Source organism: Haliaeetus leucocephalus, unplaced genomic scaffold (assembly GCF_000737465.1).
Source record: "Haliaeetus leucocephalus isolate CR32 unplaced genomic scaffold, Haliaeetus_leucocephalus-4.0 Scaffold605, whole genome shotgun sequence".
NCBI lineage: Eukaryota > Metazoa > Chordata > Aves > Accipitriformes > Accipitridae > Haliaeetus > Haliaeetus leucocephalus.
This window is the reverse complement of record NW_010973041.1, coordinates 944616-954881: the sequence shown is the minus strand read 5'-3', so window position 1 is coordinate 954881 and position 10266 is coordinate 944616. Positions and strand designations below refer to the sequence as shown.

The 10266-nt window shown below is 49.2% G+C and overlaps 1 protein-coding gene across 1 annotated transcript in view; it reads right to left on the bottom strand.

The window, feature by feature from the left end:
• FOXE1 (forkhead box E1 (thyroid transcription factor 2)) overlaps positions 1-10266 on the bottom strand; it is a 14566-nt gene that overhangs the window by 3176 nt on the left and 1124 nt on the right. The window lies entirely within an intron of this gene.

The window sequence follows — 10266 nt, the reverse complement described above, 5'->3', positions numbered from 1 at the left end:
GTTTGTCAGCAGCAGGGCTGCGGTGGCTGTGAAGGACGAGGAAGAGACCCCGCGTTTATGAACGCTTTGCTCTGCCGGAGGCGCAGCGGCGTCAGTTGTGGCGCTGCTGGCGGCGTTGACACGTTTAAGTCTGGGTCCTGTTGAGGCAGGAGGTGGCACGTATCTCATACCCGCCTAAGTGGGAAGGCTTGAAACCGTTTCCCCTGGTTGCTGGAAGCGGGGCTTTCTTTTGCCTTTCCTCTAGAAGGGCAGGGGTCTCTTGGTTGTGAGAGTAGATAAGGCGGCTTGCAAATGTGTTCTTATTCAGGGGCAGCGGCTTTGTGTTGACCTCACGGTGCAGAAGACCGGGACTTGGCTGGCATTGTCTTGGCCTGAGCTGATTTTAGCTTGCTTGGCTGTGACAGCAATCAGTGGTCAGATAACTAGCACCTACGTTCGTTTTCATTTATACTGATAACTATTATTTATTCTGGCTTGAACTGTCTGTGACTCTAGGGCAGCACCACAGATCCCAGCCCATGAGAGTGGTCAGCCACTCACTGCTGCCGCAGTGCAAACCCGTGTTATTCAAGTAAAGGCAATATTAGAGAAAACAAGGAGAACAGAAAAAAATAAATAAATTTGGGAACCACTGAAAAACAACATACATACAGAAATAAACTCAAGTGAACCCCAGGACTGAGAAGGAAGAAATCATCACCATGTGCCTCCTGATGAAGAGAAGGAAACCTTTACCGAGAACAACATGATCTGCCTGTGGAAGACATCAGGATGCTGGTAACTTGTTGTAAGCAGCCCTCCCCTCCACCCCTGCAGCCATCAACCCGAGCACACAGGAAGGGTGAGCATAACATCAAGAAGCAGGGGTAGATACTAAGGATTTGCGTGTGTGTGTGTGTTTAGCAATCATCTCGGCTGCATTACTGAGGTTTTTCTATATTAATTTGGAATTGAAAAAGATTTGATTCCATTAAAACTGAACTAATGAGAACCCCTGCTCTGGGTCTGCTGGACTTAAAAAAAAAACCTTTATGTTATATATGCATGAGAGGCAGCATGCAGCACTGGGAGTCCTGACTCAAACTGTGGGAGACTGAAAAAGACCGCTGGCTAGCTTCTCCAAGCAGCTAGAGAAGGTTAGCCCAATATCAGGTGGTGTTGACTAAACAAGACAATGTCATTTTAAAAATGTCTTCAGCCTTGAATCCTGCCACTTTAATGCTGGTGGATGAGAAAGGGGAACTGGAACATGACTGCCTGCAGGTTATGGAACAGGTATACTCTAGCCAACCTGATTTGAAAGATGTGCCATTAATCAGTCCATGAATTGGATACATGAATTTCAACCTGGAGATGAAGTTTACATCCGCACCTTATACTGCTGTGAAACCGAAGGGTATAGATTCATGGATACACTATACCTGCGTGAAGAAAGCTCCGCAGAAGGAGTGGATCTCTGAAGAAACGGGACCACTGAAACTGAAGCTCTGTTGGTCCCAGTGAACTGTAACTGGGACTCTGACAAGTCATATATTGAGCTAGATTGCTAGATTGTATGCAAGGCCTAGTATCTTTGTATTGTGTTTTGATAGTTGTTTTTGTACCTTTGTCAGTGTATTTGTGTAAGTATACAGATTTCTTTAGCAAAAGAAATGAAGGAACTAAGGGGGGGATAATAGTCCTCTGTTGCCTATGGATACGGATAAAGCTAAAAGATGCCAGAGTGTTCTGTGCGGAACCAGGAAATCCATGGGAAAAGAACTTGCATTTTGAATTATTGCAGAAAACAGTACACATCTTACAGTTTGAAGAAATGTTTAAGTGGTTGACTTCCTGGTTCACCAGTTTAAGTTTGTGGGTAAAAAAGGTTATTGAACTATATATAATAGTTGCTTTAGTAGCTTTTGCGTGTATTTATGCATTGGTATCTTGTGCTGCTAAATGTTGTTTTAAGGTTTATGAGAAAATAATTTGAGGTGAGACTGATATAAAATAAACCACATTGAGGTTTCTCTTTATTTATAGTCTCAAAGGGGGGAGATGTAGTTGTATGTTTGAGTTATGGCCTAGCCGTGGCGATACTGCTCAGTTTAGGGTTACACATGATATATTGCCCTTTAAGGAAGACCATTACTCAATAGCTTCACTATGCAGGCCTCATTACTTTGTACAAATGATGCATGCTTTGCTAACGACTATGCCCTTGAAGAGGGAACTAAAGACTGATAAAAGGAAACATCCTGCCCCAGGAGGCTCCGAAGGCTGGATGATTGCCAAAGAAGCATGAACTAAGTGAAAGGTAAAGGTGGCAGGGGGTGATCGTGACCACCGACTCAATTCAAGGCTGAACAACTTGCCCCCCCCACCACCTTCAAAGAGCATGCGTGCTAATTTACATAGCAAGCGAGGCTAATTTAAATATAACTGGCCAATAGTAGATGAGAGGGTGACTATTAACCAATGAATGCAAATTTAGGCAGGTTTTTACTAATCATGTAACAGAATACGTTGTTTTTCTTTGGTGCAGTGTGCCAGCTTTGTGGAGTTGTCACGTGGCACCCATCTCTGCGCAGACATGAAATAAATAAGTATCTTGGCTCTGTGTGTAAAACTGGCTTATTGCACACTAGGTATCGAACCCTGCTTGTGGGACAACACTATGAGACTAATAATTGAAAATATTATATTGTTAAAACTTTTGCATGTAGTAATGGTAAACCCTTGGCTTCACTTACAGTGGTCCCTTTTCTGTCCGTAACAAGACTTTGGGTGTTACAGAGGAAGGGACAGAGACAGAAGTTAGGAAGAGAACAAATCCACACTGGCATATCTATGCCTACATCCAACTGGCTGCTGCTTAAACAACTGGACTGTGATGCATCCCACTACAGCATTCAAGCAGGGGGAATATTTGTGGAGCCAAATATTCTTTTCCAGAGCCCAGCAGTGAGCTGTCAGTTACACAACCCAGTTTTTGAATGCTCATAGCTAAATAATGTGCCATTTTGCCATGGCTCTGGGTGTTCCCCGCATGCTCAGATGAGATGGCCAGGCCTTGATCTGCACAGCAAGATCTTCCATTGGGCTCACCGCCTCTTGCCACTCCCAACACAGCAGACTTCTGTGGCTGCTACTTTTTGACTAGCCTATCCCAGACTCAGCATGATGGGTTGGGATGGGGTGGCCAGAGAACCACTGTTTAATTGGCCAGTTCTAGGGCCAGCACTCTGGTGAGCACTAACCTGGTGACAGACTATGTGCTAAAACATATGGCTATAGAAGTGATAAGATGCCTAGGACACAGTTTGTTAACCTCAGAAGGTGGCACCCTGGCCTCGTGAGCGACTTTTCCAAGTGGAAGACGTCAACGTGAGGTGCAGACGGTCTCCTTGCAAGAGCCAGCCAGAGGTATGATTGACTCAGAGGGCTTCATGCACCAATGAGCTGCATCTCAGCCATCAGACCAAGAGCTCTGGTGCTGGCTCAGGACTGTCTCTGAACAAAAAGGCCAGAACCTGCTCATTAGTTCTTTCATCAACTAAGATCTCTTTGGGTAGTTCACATCCAGACCACATCTTTGCAAATTCCTAATTGGCTAGCAAATCTGAGCTTCCTGGCATCAAAGAGAAGGGATATCAGTGGGCTCAGTGAGCTCCTCTGAGTCAGCCCACAGCTACCATTCCTGCTTACTCCATGGCCACTTTCAGCCAGACACCTGGCCCTGAGCATACAACAACCCTATGGACTTCCAATCAGCAGAAGAGGCTAGGATACAGCCTCCTTTTCCTCTTGGCCCAAGCAGCATGGCCAGGGTACTTCATGCTTGCTATGTTATTGGTCCCTACATGTCCTAGGAACCACCAGCTGAACCCTGTGTTCAAATACTGACGGAGGTGGTGAGAGTTCAGAGACGGGGGCTCCCCACCGAGACCCCCGTTCCCTCCCTCTCAGTCTGCCCACACAAGGAGGGGTTGGGGTGACTGCCCCAGATACAAAAGTAGCTCCCAGAAATAACACCAGCTTCCAGGTATAGCTGATGCCATCATCTCCCACCTTGACTTCTTGGCCTCAGACAGGGAGAAGAGGTAAATTCGAACAGGAAGAGCCAGCTGAGAAATCAGCTCTGCTGTCTAGATGGTGCCTCGTGTGAATCAGGGCTCCAGGCCTACACCAACATACGTGTGTGAAGCTACTCTTTGTGCTGACATGGGCCACTGTATCTTCATACAGCATACTCTGTACAGTCCGCCCCCCAAAGAGCATCAGCCTTCCTATGCTCACATTAGTTCACATCCAGGTGCTGCGTGAGTGGGACATCCTCTCTGATCACTAATGCTGGCTTTGCAGTTCTAGGTAACGGATGCAGTTAAAGCACATCTCCAGCTGTGCAGACTGACCTCTAACTACAACTCACAAAGCTTTGGACTCCCTCCAAGGTACTCCCTTCTGGCCAAACGGCAGCTGCCTCCCCCCCGCCCCCCGCCTACTCTTTCTCATAAATTGGATGCACTTCTTGGCTTCTTCCAAAGGCAGATAAATCATACCTGGGAGTCTCAGAGCTATTGAAGAAGACCTTCCTATCTGCTCTTTGATAATTTAGCAGATTAAACTACCTGTTCCCATCTCATTCATAGCCCTCCAGGCAGCTTGGGCTGCTGACAGGGCACCAGCTGCAGAGCTCGCTTTCCCTCAAAACCCCTTGGGAAGCTGGTCACCACCCTCTCAGCAGGAGAAAGGGCAACATCTGCCATTATCTTAGCCATGTACAAGCCAGATCATTGCCCTGAGGTGCGGAGTTGCCCCTGAAGGCCTGTTACACTCCCCATTAGCTACGGTTGTTCCTTGATGAATTGTTCCGACAGACGTTGCTGTTGCACAAGGTGAACACGGTGTCAGCCTGCGGCTGCGGGAACTCCATCTCTGCAGCCAAAAAAAATCACTGGCCTGGGGAACAGGAGGCAAGACCAAGCATTTCTGGTGCTGCTGCCACAGGACTGGCAACATAATGTTGTCTCCAGAAGCAAAACCTTCTCCAGCTGGCCCAAATCCACACTGGAGTAATCAGAGTAATTAATGCCAAGTATGATTCCCTTGCCCATCTCTCAGCTTGTGTTCCTATCACACATAGTAGCCTTGGCTTCCCTACCTGCCCCTTTTTAGCAGAGGCACCTGTCTGGGCTGGAGCTTCATGTACTGATGTCTGGGGCTTGCAGAAGTTTGGTAAGCCACCTCTGGCCTGGCCTTGTCACCCCCTCCCTCCCTCCTATGCCTTCAGAAATCCCAGCAGACCAAAAAAAGCCAAGGTAAGCGTGGTGGTGTAGCTCCCCCTCCATTCCGCACACCACCCCCCACCACCCCCCCTGCTACTCTGATATTTCAGGATAAGCCATGTGTGCTGTGGGAAAAACTCCCATCGTGCTGTTATTTTGGTTGCAAGTGCAGCGACTTTGACTTTTGGTGTCAGGCACTCTTTGGCCACACCTGGGCCATCTGCTCCCTGAATGGTACATCAGGATGACTTAGCACGAACTGTGGCCAGAATGTAAAGTAATGACCAAAGCCAATCATCTCAAGACCCTATAAACAGCGATCCAAGGTGAGACCTTTTGAGTGCTCTGGGACTGCAGCAGGCTGTGTGACCCAGTATCTACCCCTGAGCTGCGACACCTCTCAGGGTAGATTTTGCGAGGATTGAAAGAGAGTCCGTTGATGATTTTGCAAGGACTTAAAGGCCTGATTTTGCGAGGTTCACCGACCATCCGTTGACGAATGCCAGCACATAGAAGTGAGTAATTCATGAAACTCACGAAACAGAAATTTTAGTCATAGGTTAACCCCTGTGTGTGTGGCAGGGGGGAATAAAATTTGGTTCAGAACTGTTTTATCTGTCTGTACATGTGTGTAATTTGATTTAACCTCCATCTGAGTGCAACCCTGCTGTAAGTTTCGTGTGATCCTTGCCATTTTTGAATCTCTCAGTCGCAGATTTGATTGTAACAAATTCCATCGAATCACTCTGTTAAACTGGCTGATGATTAAGTACTGTTAAAATTATACAACTTAATCTTGTGATCTATCTCAAAAATATTAATAAATCCTAAATTGCTGCTAAACCAAAGCTGAGTAACAAAATCTCATTCGGGACAGTAAGACAGACATAACAAAATGCAAGGAGCAGCACATGGCGGGCATCTTGCTCTGTATCATCGCTCTCCTGGTCTCAGGAGTGCAGGGAAGGCTTGAAAAACTCAGAGAGACACTTCCTTACAAACAACAGGACAAAGATTTATTTCCATTACAAGTGAAGTAGGAGAGTAAATAAAAAAGATCTGCAATACATAATAAAATGTTCTTCTAGGCTGTAACAATCCACCTCTTTCTCAAAGTCAGCGCAGGGCCTGACTATACCAGAATTTGGGCAGAACAGGAACCGAAAGGCTCTGTCCTTCGAGGAATGAGCTCTTTCAAGGCCCTTCTTTCTTCTCATCAGTGCTTACACTTAGTGTTTCCTACAGGGTTATAACCCAAACCTATTGGACTCTTCTCCCAGAAATCAAAAGACTAGTTTGAAACTTAGACTAACTTTGCTAAAAGGAAGGCCCTCAGATATTTACAATAAAGCTTCCAGAAATCAAAATTTTCCGTATTCTGGATGGTGCCTGAGAATTACAAGCAAAGTGCCAGCCAAAAATACACTGAGATCCAACTGTTTAACATATCCCCATGGCACAAGCATACGTTGAGATCCAATTGTCTAACATATCCCCATGGCATATCCCCATATCCTCACAGGCAGGCCCAACCACATGGCTCCCCAAGGATGTGACAACCGTATCTTCCTCTGTCAGTGGTCACACAGTCGCATGAGACACATAGCCACATGCACAAGCACAGGGTCAGCACATCCTGCTGCCACAAAGTAGAGCCTGGACAGACCTTTAATGTTCAGTGCACCCTTTGTGTCTGAGACTGCATGACAGCTCGAAGAGGTTGCAATAGCCACAAAAACATGGCAGTGCTGGTGTGAAGGGATCTCTGGAGTCTCCAGGCCTGCCGCAGGCAGGAGGTTGGAGTATTGCCAGCACTAGCACAGGGCAGGTATAGCTTTGTCTATTTTTGTCTTGAAAACCCCAAAGGACAGAGACCCCACACAGATGTAGAGTCCCTTGAAGGGTCCATGTAGCTCTTCACTGAGCTCAGAGCTCCTGCCCAGGGCTTACAGCTGCTTGTGGCTGAAGTTTAAACAGTTTGTGGCCATGTGTCTCAGGTCCTCAATGCAACAGGCTCATCGCTGCACCTGCTGCAGAAATGTCTGGTTTCCCTAGCTTGTGAGAAATAAGAACAAGCATCTAGACCTTATCTGCAAACAATACACAACTGAACCCACCCAATTTGTGCCTTCTGCATCATCAATATCTATCATGCATGTCCTCCCGACACTGGGTTTCGCTCCCTGAACTTGCTATAGATGCTATCTGAGGTCAGGAGCAGCTTACACAAGACCTCTATCATCATTGGTGACCTTTGTTCTTTCAGACTGCACCTTGAGCAGAGAATAAAACCAGGTTGAAGTAATGGGGAAGAAGGGCCAGAAGACCTCTAGGCTCAGGAAAACGATCCAGTCCACATTGGTAACTGCTTCTACAGGAGGGAAGGCAGGCATTAAGACGCAGGACAATTCCTCTCCCAGCTACCCCCAAACCAGTAAGAGGTCAGCATGACTTGCTAGCAAAGGGATGCAGTCCAGCCCTTGCAGGCGCTGAAAGCAGAGAGCCAGCAGGCAGCTGTCAAAAACTTAAGAGCTGTTGCAGCCAGGTGTAAGGCTTCTCTTCCAGCTGGTGAAGGGAGAAGTCGGGAGCAGAGCTAGCATGGCTGCTGAGGAGACCTGCCCCAGGTGGAGGCAGGCAAGCTGCAGAGGCAGGACTCTGCTCTCTTCAGGATGGAAGCAGCTTCTGGGCGCACCAGGACCAGGGAGGATATTGAAAGAGACAACGCAGCTCTTCAAGATGGAAAGCAAGGCAGGGAAAAATCTGATTCACCTCACCACACCAAAGATTTGAATGATGTGCTTGCCACCTGTGCCCCCCACTGATGGCTACGGAACCTCCCCAGCTCTGTGTCCAGGCAGTAGAGTTTCCCGCAGTACCATGAAAAGGTCCAGATTGACAAGGGGCAGCAGTACCTGACCAGACCCAGCCTCCCAGCCCATGAGGTGGCTCACCCACCATGTGCCATCCTGACCGTTCTGAGAGAGGGATAGGTGCCTTGAATCCAACACTCATCTCCTACCTCAGGACCTCATGGAACACAGACATACCTGTCCTGTCCACCTACTCCAGAGGGCTTTAGCCTCCTCCACCCCCAACTGTGCTGTGGGGACACCCAGCCACCTTCCTGTTCCACTCCATTTCCTCCCCCTCATGTCCCACTTAGATACCTGGACCTTAGCACCCAGAGAAGGCAAGGAACCTGCCTCTATACAAATTTCATCCTGCTGAGGATCTCATCTGAAAAATCCTCCACAGAGCAGAAGATACAGATGTCTCCATGGGATCAGAGCTCTCTGCAGAAGTGCATAGCAGCAGGACAAGAGACAGTAGACGTGAAATGAGACTAGAGAGGTGCTGAAACTTCTCCCTCATGAGGACAACCAAGTTGCCCAAAGAGACTGTGCTGGCTCCATCCTTGGAGGTTGTCAGGACTCAGCTAGATAGGCCCAAGCAACCCGGTCTGATTCATAGCTGACCCTGCTTTGAGCACAAGGTCGGAACAGAAACTTGCCAAGGTCTCCTCCAACCTGAGTTATACCACGATCTGAACCCATTTGTGGTGAGAGAGACCCTGGTGTATGTGCACCCTCTCTGCTCTTCCAAAGATCCTGCCAAGGCTCTGGCTGCTCTTTCCACCTACCTGCCCCATTCAAGGCCCCACCACGCTGCAGTACCCCTCACCAACCTCCTCCTGGCCCTGGTCACACAGGCTCCCATCTCCACAGGAAAAAGGAGTCGGATAAGGAGATCTGGACAGTAGTAGGGCTACGTCTGCTTCCTCTCCGCTCACAGGCCCAGGCAGAGCCCTGGGCATCCACCAACTCTCTGGGCCCCTTCCAGGGGTGGTGGGATCTGTTGGAAGGGATTTGCCTGAGTTTCCCCATGGATCTATTTTCAAGCCTTTGCCTTTCACAGCAATTCCTATCAGTTGTTCCCTCTCCATGTTTTCCTCTAGCTTTTTCTCCATCCTAGGAAAGCTCGAAAGGGGAGCAATCGAAGGCACCATGTCCTGCCTCTCTCACTTGTTTCAGGAAGGAAAGCTTTTCCCCATAGATGCTAATTTCTCTAGGCTACAGCCAGAGCTGGGCTGACCTTAGGGTCAAAGTAATTTAGGATGTAAGGACCTCCATAGACCTCTGGCCCAGGTCTCCACTCAAAGCAGGTCCAAATTCAATGTTGGATCCAACTCCAAAGACAAATCAGGTCACCCAGGCTTTGTCCAATCGAGTTGGGAAAACCTCCAAGGGAAGAGATCCCACAGATTCGCAGGGTCCCTCTTCCAGGGGCTTAGCATGCTCATGGTCAAAGTCTTTATCCTTCCAATCCCACTATTCTCCCACCCCTGCAGCACAGAGCGCGACCCCCAGAGGGATCTGACTTGCTGTGCTGGGCTGCAACCCCGGCATCCAAACCTTCCCCAGCCCTGGCCACGTTGTTGGTGCGAAGCCTGGCACTACCGCGATAGCCCTGTGCAACACCAGGGACACGACACCACGTTAGTGCCACGCACCCCGCTTTTACGGCTTTGGCTGCACCAGGCCGGGGAACACTTCCCCCTGCCTCCCTCCTCACGGGCCCCCGCAGACGTTTTCTTCTGTAAATAAAATGATCAACAGCGGAGAGATTTTTAAAAGTGAGACAGATCTTCCCGGATAGACCAGGGGGCCCAGCTGGCTGTGCCAGGAGAGCGGGGGCCTGCCAGGAAGCTTTCAGCACCTTTCAGCACCCCAGGAAAGGCGGTTGAAGAGGAAAAGGCTGTTTTGCCCCATCCAGGCACTTGGGAGCCCCTAAGGCTTCTCCAGCGAGAGCGGACGGGGCTGGGCAGGGCCCCCCAGGCCCCCACGGCTGGCGGCGGCGCTCCTCGCCGGGAGGCCCGGGCAGGTGGCAGGGTGCGGAGGCGCAGCCCAAGGTCCTCCAGCATCTTCCTGGGCGGCCCCGGGTCCAGCGGCACGGGGCGAGCCCCGCGGCCCACGCCCCTCTCCCGGGCTCCGGGTCC